General features: G+C 43.7%; 1 protein-coding gene across 1 annotated transcript in view; it reads left to right on the top strand.

Annotated features, from left to right (window-relative positions):
- Positions 1-17,747: 17,747 nt before the first annotated feature.
- Positions 17,748-27,352, top strand: part of LOC308184722 (uncharacterized protein) — a 362,730-nt gene continuing 353,125 nt past the window's right edge. The window contains exon 1 of the mRNA XM_080572096.1: positions 17,748-18,698. The gene's annotated coding sequence lies outside the window, so the exon portion shown is untranslated. The remainder of the gene's footprint in view (positions 18,699-27,352) is intronic.

Raw genomic sequence — 27,352 nt, 5'->3', positions numbered from 1 at the left:
TTAAATTCACACTTTCTGATGCTATACATTTCATTTTGGCATTTTTATACTGCAGACACCACAGCATGGTAGCTATACACACAAAAAGGGTACTCCAATGGAACATACAGTTTTCCAGAGTCACTAAGAAAACTGTCTGCTGTACTTTAAGGGCCAGCAATTCATACTTTAGCTTACCGCATGCAATTAATTCTCTACTAGAATGATCTGGACAGATTGAATATTCAATTGTTAGCTCCTCCTCTTCTCAACCAAAATACATGAAACCAGTACTCCTATTTACCAGTTACTGTTGCCAGAGGAAGACACCTTTTATTGCACATCACAAAATATTCACGACTCTATAGCTGGTTATTCATATCCCATCTTTGGGATCTCTGTTTCTCTCTTTATTGACATTTTGTACCTTTGTTAACCTCCTTAGATCTCCAGGATCCAACTCTGAAAATTCAGAGCATTCCTCTAGCTCATAGAAACAGCAGGAACTGCAAAACCATCAACCTGCTTTTAAGCTGTGATCTACTTCCCAATATGCACTACATTTTTAGTCTAACTATAGAAAAAAAAAAAACATCCAAAGTATTTTAAATAAATTTAATACAGACTTATTTTGGCAATATTTTTAACTGGTTTTGTCTAAGTTCCAATATCTGGAGTTTAGTTAATCTGTTAGATAAGAGAATAACAAATTATCATAATATACTGTATTTTATGATAAAAGCAATCTCATAACTTATTTATATTGCTAAATTTACATTTCAAAAAAAATCTATACATTTGAAATAATTTTTTGTTTTAAGAACAAAAATATGTTTTGTGCATAAGTCTGCGTGCTATTTTAAATTAATTTATTCATTTGGGTTTGGTTTTGGTAAAGCAGCTTGTTATAAATTAGTTCTGGTAGAAATCATTCCCGACACATCGTGGGTAAGGTAGATTGAATTTCAATTTATTTGAGCATTTCAGCAAGCAGCGATAAGTAAAACAGCGCTGGGCAGCCGGGGAGTCTCCTGCTCCGCCAACGGCATGCACCTAAGCCCGCCAGAGTCTCGATTTATAGCCTAGTAGTTCCGGGTTTAGTGGCACCTCCTGGTGTCTTCTACAACTGCGCGGCCTGTTGCTAGGGGGTCTTCGTCAGTCCTCTGGTGGTCGTGGGGATGAAGATCGTCGTCTTCCTCTGCGTTGGGGTCATGACTTTGCTGCAGTATGTGTGTTCTCATGCGAGGGGGAATGCCATTTTGCCCTTATTTGGAGCTGGTTTCTACTGCAATTGTTAACTTAACAGGAAGCTCCCATACTTGTTTTTTTCCTTCAACAGGATATTGGGGGGTATAAGCAATCAACCGTTGAAACCTCCCATCAGCAACATTTAATGAACAAACAAGGCTTTACCCATTACACAGCTGATTCACGGAAGAACTCTACAACTCAAAAGCAAATGAGTTATAAAGTAGGTATGTGGTTTATTTTGGCGCCGGGCGCATGCGGGATAGTTCCCAAAGACATACGCAACAATTCGCTCACCCGCATTCTCTTTTATCCCCTAAAATATTACATATGCCTTGTTTCGCAACACATCAATGCATATTCATTTCCTAGCTCCGCCTAGCCCCGCTTTGTATGCTAATTGTCTTATCAGTCCTTCTGCGCTTGCGTTGTACTCTCTGGTGGTCATCCGGGTGGTCGTCGGGATGAAGTAAGACGTCTTCATCAGAGTTGAACTTTTCACCTCGTCTCCTTGCGCGTGCTCTCTGAGCCCTTGGTCACAGTCCGAACCATAAGGTTGGTTTGATCTGGTTCTCGGGGTCCGAGGGGCTCCTGTTACGTCAAGGCCTTGCAAGTTTGGCATTCTTTATCTTGTCCTTTTACAAAAAATGTGAAAACAGAACTACTAAAAAACAAAGCAACTGGAAGGGTGTTTCTTATACTTGCTCAAAAGGTTCTTGAAGCTGCTCAGCTATTTCTTTGCTTTGATTGGCTTCAAGGACTTTAAATCAAGTTCATGGTAAAATCACATGGCAATATCTCTCCAGGGAGACTTTTAGGCCTTCCAGTACCTAAAGGGGCGGAAAGGCGGGGGGGGGGGGGGGGGGGGGGCAACAAGAAAGCTGGAGAGGAACTCTTTATCAGGGAGTAGAGAGACAGTAACAGCTTTAAACTAAAAGAAGGTATGTTTAGAGTAGATATAAGGAATAAATTCTTCACTCTGAGGGTGGTGAAGCACTGGAACAGGTTGCCCAGAGAAGTTGTGGATGCCCCCTCCCTGGAAGTGTTTAAGGCCAGGTTGGAAGGGGCTTTGAGCAACATGGTCTAGTGGAAGGTGTCCCTGCCCATGGCAGGGGGGTTGGAACTAGATGATCTTTAAGGTCCCTTCACTGGCATCTTGAGGCACCTAGATTTTGCTTAAGGTTCCACCGGACATGCAGGAAACATTTTCCCATAATGATTTACTATCTTAGTCTGCTGCAGGACTTTCTCAATTCCTCGCATTTTTCTGCAACCAGGTGCCTAGCAGCAGCTCAGTTTTATCATCAAGGTAATTCTTTTTTCACATCAAGGAGCTACCACATTTTTCCTATGTGCCAATACATGGACAGGAACTGGGAGCCCACGCTAATGGCAAAACACTGGAAATCTCAAACCAGTGGTACCGTAAAAGTCGGTCAAAGAAACTCTCTAAGACTCAGTTTGGAGTTTTAGAAAGCAGGCATTCTTTAATTGCGGCGCCAGACGCACAGGGGATCGCTCCACCTAATGTGCGTGCCGAATTGTCCAGGCTACAGGGGATATATATAGTCAAAACATACATATTCATTAGATTTCTGAGAAATAATTAACATATTCGTACTATTTCCCGTAATTCGTTAAAATCTGTAAATGTCCCTGATGCATGCGCATTTGTTTCCACTGGTGGTCTTCCGGGGGTCTCTGGTGGTAGTCAGTAGTCTTCCTCACTAAGTTTGTTGCTTGAACCCAGTTCTTGCGCATGCTCAGACCATCTCGTTCTATCTCGTTCTTTCTTATGTTGTTGTTCCAACTTAACCATGCATACTAAACTAAGCATTTACACATCGAAGGACATGTGCATACCAGGAGTTCCTCACCTATTCTTTACAGGCACATCCTCCAGGCCTAGGTTATTCACCCCCCCCCCCCCCCCCCCCCCCCGGCCTGGGATACAATTCTGTATGGTCTTACAGATAAGGCAGATTCTTTAGTGAGTAATGTAGCATTAGACATACAAAGTTTCTAGTCTTCCTTCTATTGACTTGCAGAAAACAGACTCCACAACCTGCAAAGTTGTAAAGTAGAACCAAATCTCCATTCATATGTTAAACTATGCACACCCACACTTTGTTTGACTTTAGCCAGAACCCACTGTACTACACTTTTAATAAGCCAGTTCCGTGAACTTAAAGACTGCTTTTGGTGAAAGAAAGGTTCATAGCTTTGCGACCTTGTTTCATATTGTGATATATGGAGTAATAATTCGTGTCAAGAAGATGGTTGATGTTAATAAAGAAGGGGGAGATGTGGGAGTGTGGCCATGGGGGTCGACAAGCCCCATGGTTGGTGATAACATCGGACTCTTAAGGATGAGACCATCAGGAATGTAAAGAGTTGAGAGGGAACCAAGAAGGGTGATTCAGGAGACACCTTGTTGTCTCGGGTTGCTTGTTCTCCCGCCGTTAAGGCATGGAAGTTGCTGGGGGTTTGCTGGTTGCCGGGCAAAGTTGTTTGACCAATGAAGAGTTAGTGGAAAAGGACTGCTGTGGGGCGAATAGTATAAGAAGGGAGCCTGTGCTCAGTATGGGATGCAACACGATATGATGAAGTTCTGTCATCAATAAAGTAGCAGCAGTTACTGATCCTAAAAGAACCCTGGTGTCCGTGTGGTCGTTACGCTACAAATGGCACCCGAACAGGGACCTGAAGAAAACGAACAGGGACCTGAAGAAAATGAACAGGGACATGAAGAAAAATAGGGACATGAACAACAGGAACAGGGACAGGCTAACAGAACAGGGACCAGGACAGGAACAGGGACACTGATCGCCTAATGAAGATAGGTTCGGCCAAACTCAGCAAACCGCTCTAAGACGCTCGTATAGAAAGTCGCTGGAAATAGGCGCACCGGAGCTGGAAGGAAGCTCAAGCTGAGAGAAATGGACCCGCGCACACAACTGCCCCTTGCTGGCTGAAGGTAAGCAGTTGCGTGCTTTGGGGAATCATACGTCCTTAGAAACAAAGACTGTCCTGGTAACCTTACAGCTTATTCCCTTTATTAACAATCAGACAGTTTATGATCCTGAAACATGGGACCAAATTGAGGTCAAGGTGTGGGACTCTGCTACTAAAAACAACAAGGTTGCGACAGGATTGCTTGGCACCTGGCGAGCAGTCTCTGAGGCCTTAAAGAGCCATGTGCGACCGCAATCAGAAACGTGTGGTTTGCCAGATAGTGAGGGAGCTGCGGGCTCGTCCACCGATCCTTCTGCTACACCATCGGCCCCCCCGCCGCTACTGCCATCGCAGGCCTTTGCTGTTACGCCCCCTGGTGATCTGAACGTTCCTTTCGATCCAGGCCCTATAGGCCCTGAAAAGGAGCCGGATCTGTTTCCCTTCAATCCGGGAGGAATAGGATACATAAGGCCTGAAGGCCGAGTTGCTTAACAACTTAAAGCGAAACATATTGTTCCCACGACTAGCCCTGGAACTCTCTGGTTTTTGTAATCAAGAAAAGGAATGGAAAATGGAGACTGTTATATGGTCTGAGAAAAATTAATGAAGTCATGGAAGATATGGGAGCACTTCAACCAGGATTACCAACTCCAACTATGTTCCCCCAGTCATGGACATTAATAGTAATAGACTTAAAGGATTGTTTGTTAAACACTTGCCAGAATTCGGAAAACTTTGCCATGTTTATGTTTCAATTGATACCTTTTCTGATTGTACATATGTATAGGCGTACTCGGGTTTCTTATGAATATCTAAAAGCAATGTTCTATATATTTAGAAAGTTCGACGGTTGTGTGTGCGTGCTGGTAGAGCGTAGACTCCCCGTGCACCCAGCGCTGTTTACTTGCCTTTTATAAATATTACTAAATTCAGATTGAGTTGTATCTTCATTTATAACAATGTTCTACTCTCTCTTACGCTAATCCTAAGAGATTGAAGATACAAATATCTAATTTCTTATGTGTAGAGCAGAGGCTACTAGGGAAACTTTTTCAACCTCTCCTGGCTGGGAGATACAGGTTGTGTCTAAACTAGTAATTTTCTTGCAGTAATTAATGAGAAATATTGGCCTGAAGCAGTTGGCATTTCTCTCATTGTAACTGGGAGGATTAATTCAAGTTTAATATAATAATACACATCAAATACTTAGACTAGCTGCTCTTTAAACTGCTGGCATAAACACCCATGTTAAGCATTTGAATTGTTACAGTGGAACTGAAAACCTGGTTCCCGCCCCTATTCGCATGTGTACTGGAGTCCTCGGGTGGTCATCTGGCATACTCTGGTGGTCTTTTGATGAAGGCCAGAAGTCTTCCTCGCTGCTAACATTCTGACCTTTCCTTTCTTTGACAGACTTCAGCAGTGAAGCCAGTTCTTGCTGGTTCCCTTATCTATGCATACAGTCTTTTACTCCCTTATCTTTGGGATCTTCCTGTCCTTGTGGTTAACATACAATAGCGTTAGCTAAGACTGTGAGAAACACTCCGTAGCCAATAACTTAGGCTCAGGCGAAGATCTCAGTGAAGTAGTAATTTATTCGCACTTGCAATGGCGGGCATCCCACAAGCAGGAGCGCGCCTACTAGTCACACAGTACTGTTTATATACTTTATTTTTCGATGACCGGGACCCTCCCCTGTTTCCCCATTGACCGGGTAATCCAGGTTCACAATCTATCCGATGCTTCACAGACAATACATGGCCTTCAGTTGCCGGCCTGTTAAATTTCAGATTTCTTTTGACTTTTTTACTGTTTGAAGTGGTAATGTTTCTTCACTTATCTGACTTGACTTGACACCGTGATTTTCACCTAATTGTTCTAAGGAGTCTGGTTGTCTTCATTTTACAAGGTCACCTGCTAAGTTTTCTTATCACTGCAAGCATTTCTCAATACCCCATTCCTTACCTTTAAACAATGTAACTCTGCAAAAACAACATTTTTATTCCCACAAGACCTACAGAATGAGCTGATGTGCGGAAAACAGACACCACAAACTGTAAAGTTGTAAAGTATCACAGAATCACAGAATTGTAGGGGTTAGAAGGGACCTCGAAAGATCATCGGGTCCAACCCCCCTGCCAAAGCAGGTTCCTTAGAGCAGGCTGCCCAGGTAGGCATCCAGACGGGCCTTGAACATCTCCAGAGAATGAGACTCCACAGCCTCCCTGGGCAGCCTGTTCCAGTGCTCCGTCACCCTCATCGTGAAGAAGTTCTTTCGCATGTTGGTGCGGAACTTCCTGTGCTCCATTTTGTGGCCATTACCCCTTGTCCTGTCCCAACAAACCACTGAAAAGAGGTTGGCCAAATCCCTCTGTCTCCCACACTTCAGGTATATATACACATTGATAAGATCCCCTCTCAGTCTTCTTTTCTCCAGGCTGAACAGACCCAGGTCTCTCAGCCTTTCTTCACAGGGAAGATGCTCCAGGCCCCGTATCATCTTTGTGGCCCTCCGCTGGACTCTTTCCAGGAGATCCCTGTCTTTTTTGTACCGGGGAGCCCAGAACTGGACACAGTACTCCAGGTGAGGCCTGACCAGAGCAGAGTAGAGGGGGAGGATCACCTCCCTTGACCTGCTGGCCACACTCCTTTTAATGCACACCAGGATCCCATTGGCCCTCTTGGCCACCAGGGCACACTGCTGGCTCATGGTCAACCTGTCATCTACCAGGACCCCCAGGTCCTTCTCCTCAGAGCTCCTCTCCAGCAGGTCATCCCCCAGCCTGTACTGATACATGCAGTTGTTCCTTCCCAGGTGCAGGACTCTACACGTGCTCTTATTAAACCTCATTTGGTTTCTTCCTGCTCATCTCTCCAGCCCGCCCGGGTCTCGCTGAATGGCAGCACAGCCTTTGGCGTGTCGGCCACTCCTCCCAGCTTTGTGTCATCGGCGTACTTGCTGAGGGCGGACACTATTCCCTCATCAAGGTCGTCGATGAAGATGTTGAACAAGACCGGACCCAGCACCGACCCCTGGGGAACACCGCTAGTCACAGGTCTCCAGCCGGACTCTACGCCGCCAGTCACCACCCTCTGAGCTCGGCCAGTCAGCCAGTTCTCAACCCACCTTACTGTCCACTCATCTATCCCACACTTTCTCAGCTTTGCTAGCAGGATGTCATGGGAGACAGTATCGAAAGCCTTGCTAAAGTCAAGGTAAACGACATCCACTGCTCTCCCCCTATCTACCCAGCTGGTGATGCCATCCTAGAAGGCAACGAGGTTGGTCGAGCACGACTTCCCCTTGGTGAATCCATGCTGACTACTCCTCATAACCTTCTTCTCTTCCAATTGCTTGGAGATGGCATCCAGAACAAGCTGTTCCAACACCTTGCCAGGGACAGAGGTGAGACTGACTGGCCTGTAGTTTCTCAGATCCTCCTTCTTGCCCTTCTTGAAGACCGGAGTGACATTGGCTGTCCTCCAGTCTTCAGGCACCTCTCCTGTTCTCCAGGACCTTTCAAAGATGATACAGAGCGGTTCGGAGATCACCTCTGCCAACTCCCTTAGCACACGTGGATGCATCCCATCGGGGCCCATGGATTTGTGTGCGTTGATCCCACTCAGACGCTCCCGAACCACTCCTTCGTCAACCAGGGGGGAGCCCTCCATTTCCCAGACCCTTTCTCCTCCCACCAGGCTCCAGGAGGCCCGGGGGGAAGTCCTTGAAGCAAAGACTGAAGCAAAGAAAGCATTCAGTATCTCCGCCTTCTCAGCATCTCCCGTTACCAGGACACCCCCCTCGTTCAGCAAGGGACCCACATTATCCCTAGTCTTCCTTTTACTGTTTACATACTTAAAAAAAAAACAACAAACCCTTCTTATTATCCTTTCTCTCTTTTGCAAGCTTAATCTCTAGGTGGGCTTTAGCCTTCCTCGTCGCGTCCCTGCAGGCCCTGACAACACTTCTGTACTCCTCCCAAGAGGACAGGCCCTTTTTCCACATTTCATAGACCTTCCTCTTCCTTTTGATCTTGTCGATGAGCTCCTTGCTCATCCACGCAGGTTTCCTGCCCCCCTTCCCTGATTTCCTACTCTTAGGGATGCACCGATCCCGAGCTTGGAAGAAGTGCTGTTTAAATGTTGCCCAGCTCTCACAAGCACCCTTGACTTCTAGTAATGTAGCCCATGAGACACCCCCAAGCAAGTCCCAGAAGAGGTCAAAGATGGCTCTCCGAAAGTCCAGGGTAGCAATCCTGCTTTTTGCCTTACTTCTTCCACCATCTTGAACTCCACCATCTCATGGTCGCTGCATCCCAAGCTGCCCTCAACCTTCACATCCCTAACAAGCCCATCCCTGTTGGTAAGGACAAGGTCCAGAAGCACCCCCTGCCTCGTCGGCTCCTCCACCACCTGCATCAGAAAATCGTCTTCAATGCATTGTAGGAACCGTTTGGACTGCACGTGCCTGGCCGAGTTGCTTACCCAACAGACGTCTGGATAACTGAAGTCCTCCGTGAGAACCGGTGCCTGGGATCGTGAGGCTACTACCAGCTGCTTGTAGAAGGCCTCATCGACCTCCTCCTCCTGATCTGGTGACCTGTAGTACATCCCCACAACAGTGTCCCCCATACCAGCCCACCCTTTAATTCTCACCCACAAGCTCTCCACTTGTCCTTCACCCTCCCCCAGGTGGAGCTGGGTACACTCTAATTGCTCCCTCACATAAAGGGCAACCCCACCCCACAAGTAGGTATGTTTATTCAGCACGCAGTAACCATTCAGCGCTGGGCAGCACAGGGGGTCACCCCACCACAATCGTGGGCACCCGCCACAGTAGTTCATCTTGTATTTATACAGAAGGGGTTACACAGGTAAGGAAACGCCTATACATATTCATAACCTCTCCCCAAAAGGGCGGTCTTTATTACAATGAGTTCCGAGAAATCGTTTCCATCGTCTCTGCCTTTAACTCCTCCCGACTGTGCACGCGCAGTGCCTCCAGGTGGTCGTGGGCCGGGGTCTTCAGGATGAAGGTTGTATATCTTCCTCATTACGGGCTGGGGTCTTCAGCTGCAAAACTCGTCTAACCCGGTTCTTGCTTAACAGGGAATGTGCTATCTTCACAATGGCCTGGGCTATAGACATCCCTTATCTTCCAGAGCTATCCTGTAGGAATCCTTTATCTTCCAGAGCTATCCTGTCTCAGTCCTGTCCTTGTGATTAGTTTACAATATCTACAGAAATCCCTTATCCTCCAGGGCTATCCTGTCTCAGTCCTGTCCTTGTGATTAGTTTACAATATCTATAGAAATCCCTTATCCTCCAGGGCTATCCTGTCTCAGTCCTGTCCTTGTGATTAGTTTACAATATCTATAGAAATCCCTTATCCTCCAGGGCTATCCTGTCTCAGTCCCTGCTATAGTTCTATAGTTAACCCTTTAGCATCCATTTCTTACTTCACAACATCCTTTACCTTGTTCCCTGTCTCAAGTCCCCCCTTTTCTTTATCCTAAGCAAATTCTTTTGCTTATAACACTCCTCCTTGATTCAAAGTTTTCATAAAATTCTTACCAGTTTCTACTTGATGCTTGATTCGGTTACACTTCCAGGTTTCATAATCATCTAGTCCTTTCATACAGCACCAAAATGCACACTGTACCAATACACAGGTTAAGAATACTAGTAAAAGCAAGATCAAGATTCCTATAAACATTTGCTTAAGCCAATAAAAGTTGGGTAACCAAGAGGTCAGTTTGCTCCATAATTCTCAAAAACCCCACGAGGTGTCATCTTGAACTACCCTATGTAAGATATTGGTCTTTTCCCAAATGTTTTTGAGATCAGTCTCAATTTATTTACATACATACAGCAACTAATATTTATTAATGTGCATACTCCCCCTTAGGAGGCTGATAAAAGGTCTAGTGCCTAAAATGTTCTTATTGATTTGTTTTAGTTGCTTGCCCAAAACTATAATATGTTGTCATAAATATTGGTTTCCTACTTGTGTTAGAACTTCTCCTTTGTATGGCATTTGGTAAGGCCTGCCATACAATATTCCAAAGGAGCTTAATTTTTCCTTGGACCTAGGCCTAGTTCTAATTCTAAGAAGTGCCATAGTAGTGCCTGATACCAATACATGTTGGTTTCTTGACAGCTTTTAGCAATCTGTTGTCTTATCAAATGATTCATTTTTTCCACTTGGCCACTCGCCTGTGGCCTATATGGAGTGTGTAGTTGTCATTCAATCCCCAGCACTTTGATGACCTGTTGGATCAGTTCTGCAGTGAAGTGTGGTCCCCTGTCAGATGACATTACTGAGGGTACACCAAATCTTGGTATAATTTCATTCAACGATACTTTGGACACTTCTCTGGCTTTGTTAGTTCTACATGGGAATGTTCCTGGCCATCTGGAAAAGGTGTCTGTTAGTACCAATAGGCATCTAAACCCCCCTTTCCTTGGGAGTTCGAAAAAATCAATTTGCCACTGTTTCCCAGGAACATTTCCCTTCCCTATTGTTCCCATTTGGGGTTTGATTCCTGTCTGTGGGTTATTTTTAAGACATATGACACATTGTTTCAATACCTATCTGACAATGGTATACAAATTAGGTCCCATCTCTTTTCTACTTAAAAACGGTTATAATATTTCAGCTCCCCAGCATGTTTTATTATGTTCTCCAATTACCATCCAATATAATATGGTATCACGATTCTCCCATCATTTATTTGTGCTAAACCTGTAGGTAACATTTTCCATTTACATCTTCAATTAATTGCTTATTGATCTTAGAATATTCTACTTCATCTTCTAAGGCTTTTGTTAATGCCTGGTTTTCTGTTCCTGGTACTAGTGCCAAAATTTGACTCTCAGATGCCCGTTCTGCTGCCCCTTTGGCTTCTGCGTCAACCAATCTATTTCCTCTTTCAATATCAGTATCCCCTGTTTGATGTCCTTTACAGTGCAAAATGGCAACTTCAGGAGGCAGGCATACCGCTAGGAGTAACTTCAGCATCTCTTCTGCATGTTTAATTGAGGAAGATGAGTCCTCTCTCCATCCAAATTGCCCCATGTGCATGCACCATACCAAAGGCATATTTCAAATCTGTCCAAATGTTAATTCTTTTCCCTTTTGCCAGCTCAAGAGCTCTTATCAAGGCGATGACTTCTGCCTTTTGGGCTGATGTTTGTTACCGCATATCCTGTGAGGCGAACTCCCTGGTGGATGAAGCTGCTGCCATCTATATACCAATTCTCTGCATCTTCTAGGGGCGTATCCTTTAAATCTGGTTGGCTGGAGACCGTTTCCATGGTCTTGATGCAATCATGAATGGGCGATCTGGAAACTCTGTTACTGAGGAAAGAGGCTGGGTTCACAGTATTAGTGCCAAAAAATGTAGTAACTAATAGTCCATTCTACACATTCCTTTTCTTCTTCAGTAGCTATCAACAGGTCATCTACGTATCAGCTACGTAAATTGGCCTAAGAGAGAGGGAATGTCAGGGGAGATACCATCACGAGGGAATATACCATCACGAAGACCTCCTGACTTCTGGGATCAGTCGACGGGCTGAGCCTCTCTTCCCCCCCCCCCACTGGGATGCCTTTGGGTGAGATTTGAACACTTGGTTATACTGGGTGTCTCCACAGAAACTTAGAAATCTCTACAGAGTCTTTGTGCCTTTTAACGCGTTAATTTCCATGCTGTGCACCTGTGTATTTCATGCATGCTAGCTTGCTTTTCCAGACAGTAAATTATCGCTGGAAATCCAAAGAACCTGTGTACCTGTTTGTCCTGGTTCCAGTTAGGACAGAGTTAATTTTCCTCATAGTAGCTGGTAGGGTGCTATGTTTTGGATTAGGATGAGAAGAGCGCTGATAACATGCTGATGTTTTAATTGTTGCAGAGCAGTGTTTACACCAGGCCAAGGACTTTTCAGCTTCTCGCTCTGTCCTGCCAGCGAGCAGGCTAGGGGTGCAGCAGGAGCTGGGAGGGGACAGACCCAGGACAGCTGACCCAAACTGGCCAAAGGGGTATTCCATACCATCTGACGTCATGCTAAACAATATATAGGGGTGGCTGGCCGGGGTGGGGCGCTGGCTGCTCGGGGATAGGCTGGGCATCGGTCAGCGGGTGGTGAGCAATTGCATTGTGCATCACTTGTTTCTTACACATTATTGTTATTAATACTATTATCATTATCACTGTTATTATTGTTATTATTATATTCCTGTCTTAATAAACTGTCTCTATCTCAACTCACCGGCTTCACTTTCCCGTTTCTCTCCCCCATCCCAGAGAGGGAGGGGGGAGGGTGAGCGAACGGCTGTGTGGTGTTTAGCTGCCAGCCGGGTTAAACCACAACACTGTTGCTGTAATAAATTGCACTTAATTGCACTGTTCCTAGCCATGATAGTTCTCATTGAACGCGACTAGAGTAAGGGCATGTTACGTTGTTGGTGAATCTGTGACCGTGATAGTTCAGTACCCTGAATCCTACCAGACCCGTAACGGTTAATTGGCTACACCCCTTAACGCGACAGAGAAATTGGCGTAGTCGGCAGGATTGCTATGGATAAACTGCTGCAAAAATACAAATGTGCCCCTTCCCAGGCTGGGAAGGAGCGGGCCCAAAAATTTTGGAAAGATGAGAAAGTGGTAGAATGCATTGAGCAGTGTCAGGCTTCACGAAAGATTGGAGAACGGAAGGGTAAAGGTGTGATTTGTGCTGTGTTAGGAGCCTGTTTGTCTTGTGCTCAGCAAGATGCTAAGGAAACTCCTGCTCCCAAACTAATTTCTGATTTCTAATTTCTGTGTTACAGCTTTGAAATCAGAGATTGAGGTGTTGAAGTTATCATTGGCCTTTGAAAGGGAGAAGGGAAAAACAGCAGGAATCAGATTGGATAAACTTTTGAATGAGAATAACGAACTTGTGACTGAAAATGATAAACTTTTGAATGAGAATAATCATCTTAAACAATTACTGGAGAGGTTTAATCACCTGTTAAATAGAACACAGCCTTCTGCTCCGGTTAAGCAGGTTCATAGATTGATGCATAGTGCAGACCCTGAAAGCTGGAATGGTGGTTTTTGGTTTGACAGTGATGACAAAGAAACTGCTGATTCTGAACCTCAGTCGATTTCCTTGAGACCTTTGGTTAAAACTGAAACTACTGTTGATGATGATGATGAGATCCATACTACTGTGCGAATGATTCCATGGTCACCAGCAGAGTTGGTTAAAATACAGCAGAAGTTCTCAAGGCGGTCAGGAGAATCGGAAGTTGAGTATGTGTGGTGAGTTCCTCTTGAAAGAGGAGATCGAAATATGTTGAGTGAGGAAGAAGCAAGAGGCTTTTGGGGACCTGGAGTATTTTTAACTAACACACCAGAAGACTATTATTACTCTATAACTGCACGGACTGCATATTTGCCTTTGAGTAGAAAGACTCTGAAATGGGGCGGAAGCAGCAATACAGATGGACAGTTTTACCTCAGGGGCTTACAGGGCCACCAATTTATTTGGGCAAGTTCTAGAACAATTTTTGGAGCAATTCCAACCTCCAGAGGAGGTGTTACTGTTACAATATGTGGATGATCTTTTATTGTCAGGACAGGAGAAAACAGTTGTGAAGGAAGCCACTAACAAGCTATTCGACTTTCTGGGAAAACAGGGCTTGAAAGTATTGAAAAATAAATTAAAATTTGTAGAAAGAGAAGTCAAATATTTAGGGCATCTAGTGTCTGAGGGGGAGCGAAGAATAAATCCAGAGAGGATTCAGGGAACTGTTGAGCTACCCCTACACAAAACTAAAAAGAACTAAAAAGTTTTAAGAGAAAGAGGTTTTTAAGGAATTAGGAGTCACGAAGTCCAAAGGAAAACAGATGCTCCCTGATGGGAGAGAAATGCTGAATAAAGTGCTAATGAGGCAAATATTAACTGTTTTGCATCAAGAGGGTCATTAGGGAATTAAAGCAATGTGTGATGCTGTGCTATGGAAATATGTATGTGTAGGAATATATATACTCTGGCTGAACAAGTATGCAGGAGTTGTGTAGTAGATGCTTTTCTTAAGAACTATATACTCGGGCTGTCGTCCTCTTTGTCATCTCTCAGGACCTGTGGATCATTAGCTCAAACCCCACCCTTGGAAGCCCTGATCCATCCACTCTGAGTGGGATCTGATGTGAACACGGAGATATTTGAAACTGCAACCTGAGTGGGATGGACTGTTCCAAGTGTTCCTGACTACTGAGACGGCAGGAAGAACGGCTGAGAAAGGGTGGACTCATACCTGGGTAAAAGCATCAGTTAACCCTGATACCTGAGAGACTGCATTAACAAAGACTTTTAAGGTTAAAACTGTTAAAACTATCTATTGTAAACCTTTAACTTCTCCTTAGAAGAATTCTTAATGAATTAATGAGTAAAAGGGATTGAATTACACAGAATTGGAGTGTTTCCAGGGAACACTCCCTGGAAGTGGGAGAAAAAGAAAGGATGGTATTCAATCCCCACTAAAAGAATCCTTATTAGTTTGTGATTGTTACTGTTTTTCTTAATTATTATAGGGGTGTATATATATACATAGAAATGATGTATTTTAAGTTTATCATAGTAATACCTATTCTCAATGGATTAGTGATAGGATGGAGGGAAAAATCAGCATTTCCAATTAATCCAGAACATCTCTCAAGTTCTGTCTCGAAATAATTGTTGGATTTGCACCCAGATGCCTAGAAAGACTGAAGAGGCCTTGTCCCTGATTGCTATTTCCAGCAGCAACTGTGTCTGGATTCTCTAGATTTCTAAAAATGACAGATCATACTGAGTCCTGGGAAAGAATAGATTTTGAAGTTCAGTCCCCTACACATAATCCTGGTTACAACATACTGTGTTATCAAAGGTGCCTTTTAAAACAACATTGATAGAAAACTCAGGGGGCAATATTACTGACCCTGGGTGTGGAAATATTATCCGTGAAATAGGGAATAATCCATACTGTACTGAATATGGTAGCCATGGGAATGCTAATATACATAATGCACACCAGGTACAACATGAGAATCCTGTAACCAGATGGCCTGTCCCAAATGGCAAGGGGTGGTACAGGCTATGTGGCAATAAAGCCAGGAAGGTGTTGCCCCTAGGATGGAAGGGAGATTGCATCCTGGAGGCAATAATTCCAAATGTAACTATTATTGAAGACCCACAAAGCCAAAGCCCCTTGAGACCACACGCAGAATTAAGCAGAGTCCAGATAATCCTCTAGTAAAATTCTCTAGCATTTCAGTTTTGCAAGGTGGTTTTTACCTTCGTTAGGGGTGAGTGAATTAGAAAATGCTAAAGTAAATATCTCAGCTATAATTGAAGAACTAGAAAATAAGTTAGATAAGTTTGCAAAAATAGTACTCTAGAATCAAATAGTATTAGATTTATTAATAACCTCATAAGGAGGAGCGTGCACTGTAATTAATACTAGTTGCTGTATATATGCAGATCAAATGGGATGAATTTGACTGATCTCAAAAACATTTCAGGAAAAAATAACAAAAAAACAAAACACAACAAGATCCTACATAGAGTAGCTCAAGATGACACTTCCTGGGGATTTAGAAACATTTGGGAGAAACTAACTTTCTGATTACCTGAATAGAATTGGCTCAAACAACTATTTGTTGGTATTGTAATAATAATGTCATTGTATATCTGTCATCCCCCGTGACATCCGAAGAAGAATATTGCACCTTAATTTTGGAAAAACTCAAGAGTGCGGTATGTGAAGAGGTAAAAAAACAACAATAGAAGTAAGAAAAGAAGAGGGGGGAATTGTGAGAAACTAAGTTGTGTTTTTGCAGTAGAGAAATACTTTTCTGTATTTCTGCACGGAGCATCCGGGCCAGTCACAATACGGTGCTTTTGCCACTCATTTCCAGTTAGACTCACTTCAGCCTCCAATACAGTTAACTGCTGGGATCCCCCCGTCACACCATAAATACAGATGGGCTCTGGCCCTTTATAGCTTGATGGCATTAGAGTACATTGTGCACCGGTGTCTACTAAAGCCTTATACTTCTGTGCGTCTGACGTGCCAGGCCATCGAATCCACACAGTCCAATAAAATCGATTGTCCCTTTCCTCCCCCTGGCTGGAGGCAGGGCCCCTCTAGTCCTGGTCAGAATCTTCGTTTCTGTGTTTAAAGGACTGCCTGCTGGAAGTTGGAGCAGCAAACTTTTCAGAGAACCCCTTTTTCCCAATTGTTTTCTTTTGCAACTCACATACCCGTGCCTCTAGGGTCGAGGTAGATTTTCCATCCCATTTTCTCATGTCCTCTCCATGGTCACGTAGGTAAAACCACAGGGTGGTGCGGAGTGTGTGCCCACCATATCGTCTTCCTTGCACAGATGAACGTTTACCCCTAATAGCTGAGACACTGGTTTGTACAGGTGGGGAGGAAAATAAACTCTCTTTAAGTTGGTGGATCTTTTCAGAAAGTTTCTCCAAAGCATTCTCTTTTAGTTGGTGGACACTGGCTCATTCAGGTGGGGGGGAAGATAAATTCTCTTTAAGTTGGTGGAACTCTTCAGAGAGTTTCTCCACAGCCGAGACGCAGGCCTGTAGGGAAGAGGAGAGACTTTCTTCGTACTGCCGGAGTTGTTTAGCCACTTCATCCACTGTGGGTCCCTCATCCTCTTTCCAGGCCATTATTGCCAATGAGCTGGCATATGATGATGGTGCACTCCGTACAAACTTCCGCCACATGGGTCGTGTACACTGGACTTCATCTGGATCTGTGGATATTTGTGCGTCATCTAGGTCCTTATAAATTACTTCCCGTACGGCTAATTCCCTCAGGTACTGAATTCCCTTCTCCATGGTGGTCCACTTGCCTGGTAGACATACAAGTTCTTCCTTGAAGGGATACCTTTCCTTCACAGCTGACAGGAGACGCCGCCAGAGGCTGCGAGATCGTGCTCCATCTCCAATTGCTTTGTCAATGCCTGCGAGATTGTGAGAAACTAAGTTGTGTTTTTGCAGTAGAGAATTACTTTTCTGTACTCCAAGGTAGTTGTGTAGCCATAATAAGGAGAAAAGCTAAGTAGATAAGTGGACAGTAGAAGGCCTCACTGTTCCAAAATAAGGTAGAAGCTTGAGGAAAACAGGATGAGCAGTGTGAGAACAGTAAAACAAAGATCACAAGTTCTCAAAACATAAGAAAGGAGAAATTAAAGGGTTGAAAAAAAGAAAAATTGTACATATACGGTATAGAGGAGCGTCGAGTAGCTTGTGAACTTGTAGTACTCAGCCAATGAGGAAACAGGGGAGGAGATCAGGTGTCGGTTAATAGAGAATAAAAGGTTATGATTTGTTTACAAAAATGCACTCCTCATTGACAGGACGCCCGCCATTGCAATCGCAAAAAAAATAGCTTCACAGAAGATCCTGTCTGAAGAAAATTATTTGAGATTTTTCTCACAGTTTCCAAATAATTATCAATACAAATAATAAGATGTACACCACTACTAGAACAAAAAACCCCTTGGGAGCACTTCAGTTCCCTATAGGCCAGTCCTTTCTCTCAATCACAAGTCACATTCATTAGTAACCTGTGAAAATAAAAGGTTAGTTTACAATTGTAAGCTTTTATCCTGCTCAGAACTATGAGATTTTCTTTCTGATTTTAATTTTCGACAAGCCTTCTGTAGAAACAACTTGCCAGGTGCTAGGGTTGACAGATGCTTTCACTCGAGGGTAGTGAGTCCAACCTTTCTCCGCAGTTCTTATGGCTGTTTCAGTGGTTAGTAGTACTTGGAATAGTCTTTCCCATTCAGGCGAGAGTTTTGATTCTTTCCAGGTCCAAATCAGGACCCAATTTCTTGGTTGATGGTGGTGGGGATTTGAGCCAACAACCCATGGGTCCTGAGAGATGACAAAGAAGAGGACAACCCCAGAATACAGTTCTTAAGAAAACTCTCTTGTTTCGAATTGCGGTATCTCATCCCTTCTGCCCAGATAGGGTAATTCGAACAGCATCTCATATGGTGAAATTCCTATATCCTTTCTTGGTGCTGTTTGAACCTGGAACAGTGCTAAGGGTAAGCTTTTTACCCAGTGAAGTCAGGATTCTAACACTAATTTAGTTAATTGCTTCTTTAATGTCTGGTTCATTCGCTCCACCTTCCCAGATGAGGAGGGGTGCCAGGGGGTGTGAAAATCCCACTCAATCTCTAAGGCCTGCATTAACCCTTGCAGTACTTGTGAAGTGAAACGACTTCCTTGATCTGAATCAATGTTTTCAGCTATCCCATATCTAGGGACTATTTGCTCCAGTGATACCTTAGACACCGTGTTCGCAGTTGCAGATACCGAGGGGAAAGCTTCCACCCATCCAGTCACGTGGTCAATTAGGACCAACAAGTACTTAAGTCTCCCTGCTTTAGGTAACTCAGTAAAGTCTACCTGTATACTTTGGAAAGGTCGAATCCCTGGCTCCCGTCCCCCTCTAGGTGAGTTATGGATGACCTTTTTATTTACCTTTAGGCATATGGTACATCCTCTGCATATTTGCTTCACTGAAGTGTATATTCCTACACAGACATACTTTCTTAGCACAGCATCACACATTGCTTGCACCCCCCAATGACTCTCTTGATGTAAAACAGTTAATATTTGCCTCATTAGCACTTTATTCAGCATTTCTCTCCCATCAGGGAGTATCCATTTTCCTTCAGACTTCGTGGCTCCTGATTCCTTAAAAAAACCCTTTCTCTTAAGAACTTTTTAGTTCTTTCTTAGTTTTCAACAGTTCCCTGAATCCTCTCTGGATTTATTCTTCGTTTTCCCTCAGACATTAGATGCCTTAAATACCTGACTTCTCTTTCTACGTATTGTAATTTATTTTTCAATACTCCCAAGCCCTGCTTTCCCAGAAAGTTGAATAGCTTGTTAGTAGCTTCCTTCACAACTGTTTTCTCCTGTCCTGACAATAAAAGATCATCCACATATTGTAACAGTAACACCTCCTTGGGAGGTTGGAATTGCTCCAAAATCTGTTCTAGAACATGGCCAAATAAATTGGTGGCCCTGTAAACCCCTGAGGTAAAACTGTCCATCTGTATTGTTGCTTCCGCCCCCACTTCAGAGTCTTTCCAGTCAGAGGTGAATATATCTTTGCTCTCAGGGCCTGAGAGCATCCCGTTAATAACACCATTATTCCAGCCTAATGATTTACTATTTGAATGCCCAATTTCATCATCAAATCCCTTCCCAACAGGTTAGTCCCTGCCTTGGGTACATACAGTAATTGCCCAGTGATCATTTTATCCCCTAGTCTCAGCTTGGTATCCCCCCAAAGGTGGCACTGTTATCCCAGCCCCTTCTACCCCCATCACTTTTTAGGGTTTCATTAGTTAATTTAATCCCTGATACTTTACAGGCCAGCAATGACCTAGCTGCCCCAGTGTATTGGGTTCACATGGCAACATTCTGGGGCAGCTGCAGTGGCAGCCTCTGTGAGAAGAATCCAGAAACCACCCTGTGACAGATAAGGGCCAGTTTCAGCCAGCCCCAAAGGGGCCCACCGCTGCCCAGAGCCAAGCCATGAGCAGCACAGTCCATGCCTGTGTGAGAGCATATCCAAGAAAACGAAAAGAAACAAAACAAAACAACAGCAAAAAAAACCTTGCTTCTCAACAGCAGCTGGGAGAGCAAGGAGTGAGAAACCTCCCCGCAGACACCAAAGTCAGCACAGAAGGAGGGGGATGAGGCGCTCCAGGGGCCAGAGCCAAAGCCCCCCTGCGGCCTGTGGAGAGGCCCCTGGTGGACCAGGCTGTCCCCCCCCTCCCCCCGATACTGGAAAACTGACCAAACACCACAGCAAATATACCAAAACTTCTAGACTGTTACTTAGATAATGCCTACATCCTCTTTCCCTGCTCATTCAACTTTCCCAACTCATTCAAAAAACAGCTCTGTCAAGCACTACATACCAACACCTTTAACACCTTCAATAACCCTTTTTAACACTTCTTTCTATCTTTCTCCAGCCTCTACTTTGAACAAAGGCTCAGTCAGGGGCCAACTTAAGTTTATACCTTTTTCCCCCCAGGATGCTGAAACAACATATCAGTATACCATATTTCATCCCATTTTCCTTCTCTCCTCCTTCTTCCACTCCGGATATTCCTATTTGAAGTGGCCAGCCTGGCCACACTTAAAACATCTTATCAAAACCTGTCCCTGCTAGGATTCAGGCTGCAACACAGGTAGCTTTCCTTGCCTGCCATTCCTTCATCTCTCTTCCTCTCCTTTCCATCCTGGCCCTGACTCCCCCTGAAGAGTTTCTTCCTCTTTCTCCAGCCCTCTACCTCACTACCTGGTACACTGTGAATACCATTAGTATCGCCCTGCTTTTCCTTCTCATCTCCCCTCCTGACATACACCTTCAGGGCCTCCCTCAGGAGGGCCCCCCGTGACTGTTCACTACTTCCTCCCACCCTCTGGAGCCCCCCCCCCCATTTATCTGTCCAGGCTCCAACCATAAAATGAACTTTCAAGAGGCCCCGGGATACCGGGTCCCCGGGACTCATCCCCGAGCACTCCCCCACCCTGACCCCAAGTCTCCCACATGACCCCTGTGCTGCGCGCTATCACCACTCCAGCCAGGATCGGCAAGTGGGCACCCCTGCTCTGCCAGTACTACCCCCGGTCCTGGAGAATGAGCTCCCCCCAACTTCCGCACAGCAGCTCTCCTCCTGATCACTCCCCTTTCTTCCCCTGTAAACAACATACTTAGTATAGACATAATTTTCCCCCAAGAGTATAAGTTAGGCCCTAGGAACTGGTCTAATAGTTCAGCTAGCCTGATGGGGTCCTCAGTTAAAGACTTCATCTCCTTCTTAAAACTCCTAACCTCTCTGCTGGTAAGGAGAGGGGGGAGTTCACCTAAGAGGATACACAGTTAGTGTTAGGACTGTTAATATCAGGGAAGGCGAAATTCTCAATCTCTCTTCTACCTATTTCTAATTCTTACCAGAGCCTAGAGTACGCTCCTTCTCTAGGGAAAGTGTTAACTGCAGTCCCTGTCTCCCTTCCTGGAGCAACTGCTGCTGCCTCCGGTGCAATATTAGGATTATAGGGAGCATAACTTGACTCCTTCTCCGAAAAAGGAATCTTATTGTTTACACATAAATTTCAAGCCTGAATTTTCATCAGGCCCGTATTTTGGCCAAAATACTGCTGTTTCCCTAATTGGTTCTTTTGTCCAGACTGATACACAATATTTAACCATTTTCTTCTTTTATCATTTCCTCTGATTTTGGGATTATTTTTCCCATTTCTATTCATTCTTCAGGAAGAACTGTCGGTAGGCACTCCCCCAGGGATATCTCCCTGTCCCCTGGAACTCATATTTCTCATTTTTCCTAGTCCTTGTCAGTGTGCTGCTACAGAAATATACCTCCTGCAGGGTACAACACACTAATGTTCTGATTCTGGAAAATGGGGATGTACTGCCAAGCACTTTACCGTGCAAGGGGTACCGCACACCTATGAGTTTTCCAGATTCCCTGGTGTACTGCCAAGCACTTCACCGTGCAAGGGCTACTGTATACCAAATTTCCCGAGACTCTTCCTTTCTCTCTCTTATCTCACGCTTCATCCGTCTCCGGCCGCGCCCCTCTGAAACATGGGATTAGAAATTAGAGAGCGATTGATTAAGAATGAATATGTAGGCAACAGTCATTGCTTAATATGTGGCACATTTGCGATATACTGTTCCTGTGCTGCTCTTAGGCCTCCAGATAACAGGAGCCCCTGGGACCCCAAGAACCAGATCAAACCAACCTTATGGTTCGGACTTTGACCAAGGGCTCAGAGATAAGGAGGACTGTTCACAAAAGGACAAGATAAAGAATGTCAAATATGCAAGGCCTCGAGATAACAGGAGCCCCTCGGACCCCGAGAACCGGACCAAACCAACCTTATGGCCTAGATTGTGACCAAGGCCTCAGAGAGCATGCGCAAGGAGACGAGGTGAAAAGTTCAACCCTGATGAAGATACCTTACTTCATCCTCACGACCCTCAGCGCCTACCACAAGAAGGCACCACGCAAGCGCAGAAGGGAGAAGTTTATGAAAATGACTTCTTGGAGCTAATTTTAATACTAAGTGGGGACAGGTCATGCATATGTATAGGCGTACTGGGAAACTTCATGCATATGTAACTCTTTACTGCATATAACCAAAGCAAGTTGTCGCGTTAGGGGCGCACGACTTTGGTGGGACTACCCCCCGTGCTGCCCAGCGCTGAATAAACATACCTACTTTACAATCTTACTGATTGTGGAGTCCGTTTCCGTGAATCACCTCGCAGAGCTACGGAACCACGGATCAGGACTTCACACTCGCTTCGTACAAAAGTACGTCTCAATCACACGTCACACAGAGTCTCACCCGACCCCCAAGGCAATACTTAATATTTCTTACCTTGGTCTGTGCACAGAGTTACCGGATCAATTCTTAAACCCAGGAGTGCCTACCTTCTTCCCTTCCCCACTACTTCATGGATCCTGCCTCTTTAATCAGTCTCGGGCCCTCTGTCAGCTCTCCGCAGAACCGCCACCGTCGTCGATGCACAGGACCGCTGAAATCAGCGGGGCATGCCTTCCTGCTGCTGCGGCGGTGGGGCTCCCCGGTAGGTGGCTGGATCCCGGACGAGCCCCCAAATTGTGAAAAATACTCCGTAGCCAATAACATAGGCTCAGGCGAGGATCTCAGTGAAGTAGCATTTTTATTCGCGATTGCAATGGCAGGCGTCCCACAAGCAGTAGCGCGCCTACTAGTTCCATAACACAGTTTATGTACTTTTTTTTTTTCTTTTTTTTTTTTTCTCGACGACCGGGACCCTCCCCTGTTTCCCCATTGACTGGGTAATCCAGGTTCACAGTCTATGCAGTGCTTCACAGACAATACATGGCTTTCAGTTGCCGGCCTGTTATAAGTCAAATTTCTTTTGACTTTTTTACTCTTTGAGGTGGTGATGTTTCTTACACAGTGATTTCCGCCTAATTGCTCTAAGGATTCTGATTGTCTGCATTTTACAAGGTCGTCTGTTAAGCTTTCTTATCACTTCAAACATATCTCAATACCACATTCCTTCCTTTGAAACAATGTAACTCGGTGCAAAAACAACATTTTTATTCCTACACTTAAGTCATTAAAAGAAATACAGCTTCATACAATGGAACTGCAAGATCCAGAATACAACAATAATAACTTAAATACTTGTACATTAAATACAACTCAGTCAACATATAAGCCTTGGGTAAGATATAAGGAAAGACAGCATAATATATTCATAAAAATGCCTCTACTTACATTTGGCGATAGACATCCGTTACAATACAATATATACAATGAAATGCTATTGCATATTGCACAACATTTGAATTAATGTGTTCACAAACCTATTATCACTCAGACTGATGACTTTTAATTTCTGCATACCACCCATTTCTTCAGGGAGAAATTCAAGCTTATTATAATGCAGAAACAACACGGTTACATACTTCCATTTTTCAATCTGAAAAAAAGAAAAGAATGAATTCATCTTCACAGCTCTAAATACACAATTTCAATTGTTTAAAAATAACTAGCATTACAGCTATTTTTGCCTGTAAAGTATGATAAGATTTATTTTCACATATTCAAGCTCCTTTTAGTCTCAATACAATAGCAACTAACTTCTACTTCTTGCTTCAAAAAAATCAGATTTAATTTAATTATTTAAAAACACAGAAAATCTACTCAACATTTATTAACTTGTTATTCAAATAAAAGTTGTCCAGATTTTACAGTTTAAAATACATGATTTTTTTTTACAGTTTTGTAACTAAATACATATCTCTGGTGGCAGCTGTGTTAAAAAGTTATGATCTGCAGCAAATGTCCTTATGTTAGAGAGCTGCCCAACAGATGAAGGCAATGTTTCAATCTCATTAAAAATACAGTCTAGTTCTTCTAAGGATATTAACCTGAAAAAAAAATTACTCCTCTTTAGAGTGAGAGGAGGCTGAAAGAATTTTAGTAGATAAGATAGGCTAATGAGCATGTAAAAGGAAGCCAAAAGAATTTCAGTAGATAAGATAGGCTAATGAACGTGTGAAAGGAAGCCAAAGGAATTTTAGTAAATAAGACAGGCTAAGGGACATGTACTATGTCTTCCGCTACCTATTGCGCACGAAAAACAGTTCCTGATAGAAACAGGAAACACATTTCAAGAACCAACTGAAACCGAGTCTGCAGTTTAAGCAGAAGCTGAGAAGCTTATGAGTCTGCGCTGAGACGAGAGGTCAACCAGCGGTGACTAGGAAGACTCACTAATCTTCATCCCCACGACCCCTGGCGACCACTACCAGAAAACACTGTGCAAGCGTGGATAGGAGAAATCTATGAAAATGATTCCCTGGAACTAATTTTATTACAAAGCGGGGATAGGTCATGCATATGTATAGGTGTATCGAGAAACTTGATGCATATGTAACTCTTCACCACATATAACCAAGGCAAGTGCCGCGTTGGGGTGTGCACGGCTTTGGTGGGGCTGCCCCCGTGCTGCCCAGTGCTGAATAAACATACCTACTTTACAGTCTTACTGATTGTGGAGTTTGCTTTCCGCACGTCAAGAGGTTAATTCATCCAACATTAACTGCACACTTTAAGTTTAAATTATATTAATATTACAAATTACAAAATTACAAATGAAATTCAAAATGAAACTCTGAAACCCAAGTGAAATTCAAATCCAAGAAAAAATCCTTTATTAATTGCCTTCTTTAAAAAAAATATAATCATTTACATTATATATATGAGAGCTCTCAGTGAAAACAGGGGGATCAGCAACATCAAATTTTTCTGCAGTACACAAAAACATGCTACTGCAAGGCATAGGAGAAAAGAAATGGGAACAAATACCCTTCATCTGTATAGCACTTAATTCTGAACCAATTATTTTTGCCATCATTTGCAGGTTTTAAATTAAATTCATGAACACAAAATTATACATTAAAAAATACTGCTGCTTAACATGTGAAAATACTCAGTATATGAAAAAAAAGATAAATGTGTGTTCAGATTCACTTTTTACAAGCTTTTTGATACTGGTTCAATCATTTGCAATATTTAACACAGGCAGAAAAAAAAACACTTTCACTTTCAGGTAGCTGCATGCCTTTGTAAACATTTTGTTTTCTTTCATATTCAGCTTTTCTGTTATAGATTGGTGGCTGCATTAATGACTGAGGAACACAGGTCTTTTGATATTAAATTCTATGTAAAGAGCATACAAGCTGAAAGCTATAAGAAATATGAAGGCGGTTGCTATCAATTTTATTGACATTATATGTAGAATAAATTAAATCAAGTAGAGAAATGTAAAGCAATTCAAAAGAGGAGCCACTGTTACAGAAAAGCTTCCAGAAAGGCAATGCAATGTTTTCTTCAGGTGAAATACTGTTGTGGTTTAACCCGGCTGGCAGCTAAGCACCACACAGCCGTACGCTCACCCTCCCCCCTCCCTCTCTGGGATGGGGGAGAGAAATGGGAAAGTGAAGCCTGTGGGCTGAGATAGAGATAATTTATTAGGACAGGAAAAAAATACGATAATAGTACTACTACTACTAATGTGTATGAAACAAGTGATGCACAATGCAATTGCTCACCACCCGCTGACCGATGCCCAGCCTATCCTCGAGCAGCCAGCGCCCCACCCCGGCCAGCCACCCCTATATATTGTTTAGCATGACGTCAGATGGTATGGAATACCCCTTTGGCCAGTTTGGGTCAGCTGTCCTGGGTCTGTCCCCTCCCAGCTCCTGCTGCACCCCTAGCCTGCTCGCTGGCAGGACAGAGCGAGAAGCTGAAAAGTCCTTGGCTTGGTGTCAGCACTGCTCTGCAACAATTAAAACATCAGCATGTTATCAGTGCTCTTCTCATCCTAATCCAAAACATAGCACCCTACCAGCTACTAGGAGGAAAATTAACTCTACCCTAGCTGAAACCAGGACAAATACCTACCCTCCTATGGAGTTCGGCAAATAAACCTCAAAAGCAATAATGAGTCAATAATTGTACTGAACTGAAGAACACAACAAGCCAAAATATAAGCTTTTATTACATTGTCATATGAATGAAGAATAAGCTTGAAGATTTATATGCACATCTACTAAAATCTTTATGGGAAGATACAGTTGCTTTCACAAATACAGTTTCACTTTTACTGTGAAGTGGAAAGGTTTGACATCCACTCAACTCTTCTCAAGGAAGAATTAGCTGAAGTGAGGAAAGTAAAGACTACTGATCAGGCAAGATCGCTTCATGTCAAAAGACTGCTAATGATTTTAAGTCTGAAAACAAACCATCTGCTTCCCAAATGTCAGATACTATTTTACTAGAACATAAACACAGGTTCACAAATACTAAGATAATAGGTCATTGTACTACAATAATTGGTCATCCTGGACCCCATGTAATTCTGAGACATGTCAGGAACCTAGATGAAATGGACAGATCATTTCCCCAGGAATTTCCTATGCTCTGTGTACATATGGCATAAAATCCTCAACAGTCATTGCTTACTTTACAACCACTACCAGTAAAAATCCACACAACTTTTATCCTGTAAATTCTTGCTTGCTTTCTAATACATAATTCCTTTTTTGGAAGGACTGGGCAATGCTAAATTTGATCCAGGATTTGATCTAGGATTTTTACCCCTGAATTGGAACATAAATTTTAGAGGAGAGAGTTTTTGACTTCAGTGCCAGGGAAGCTCATGGAGTAGATTGTCTTGAGTGTCATCACGCGGCACTTGCAGGGCAACCAGGCGATCAGGCCCAGTCAGCATGGGTTTATGAAAGGTAGGTCCTGCTTGACTCACCTGATCTCCTTCTATGACAAAGTGACGCGCTTAGTGGATGAGGGAAAGGCTGTGGATGTGGTCTACCTTGATTTCAGTAAGGCTTTTGACACCGTTTCCCACAACATTCTCCTCAATAAACTGGCTGCTCATGGCTTGGACTGGCGTATGCTTCGTTGGGTTAAAAACTGGCTGGATAGCCAGGCCCAAGGAGTCGTGGTGAATGGAGTTAAATCCAGTTGGAGG

This window comes from Anser brachyrhynchus (assembly GCF_964034855.1).
Source record: "Anser brachyrhynchus genome assembly, chromosome: W".
In the NCBI taxonomy this organism is placed as follows: Eukaryota; Metazoa; Chordata; class Aves; order Anseriformes; family Anatidae; genus Anser; species Anser brachyrhynchus.
Note: the sequence above shows the minus strand (reverse complement) of the source record. Positions and strands in the feature narration are given on the sequence as shown.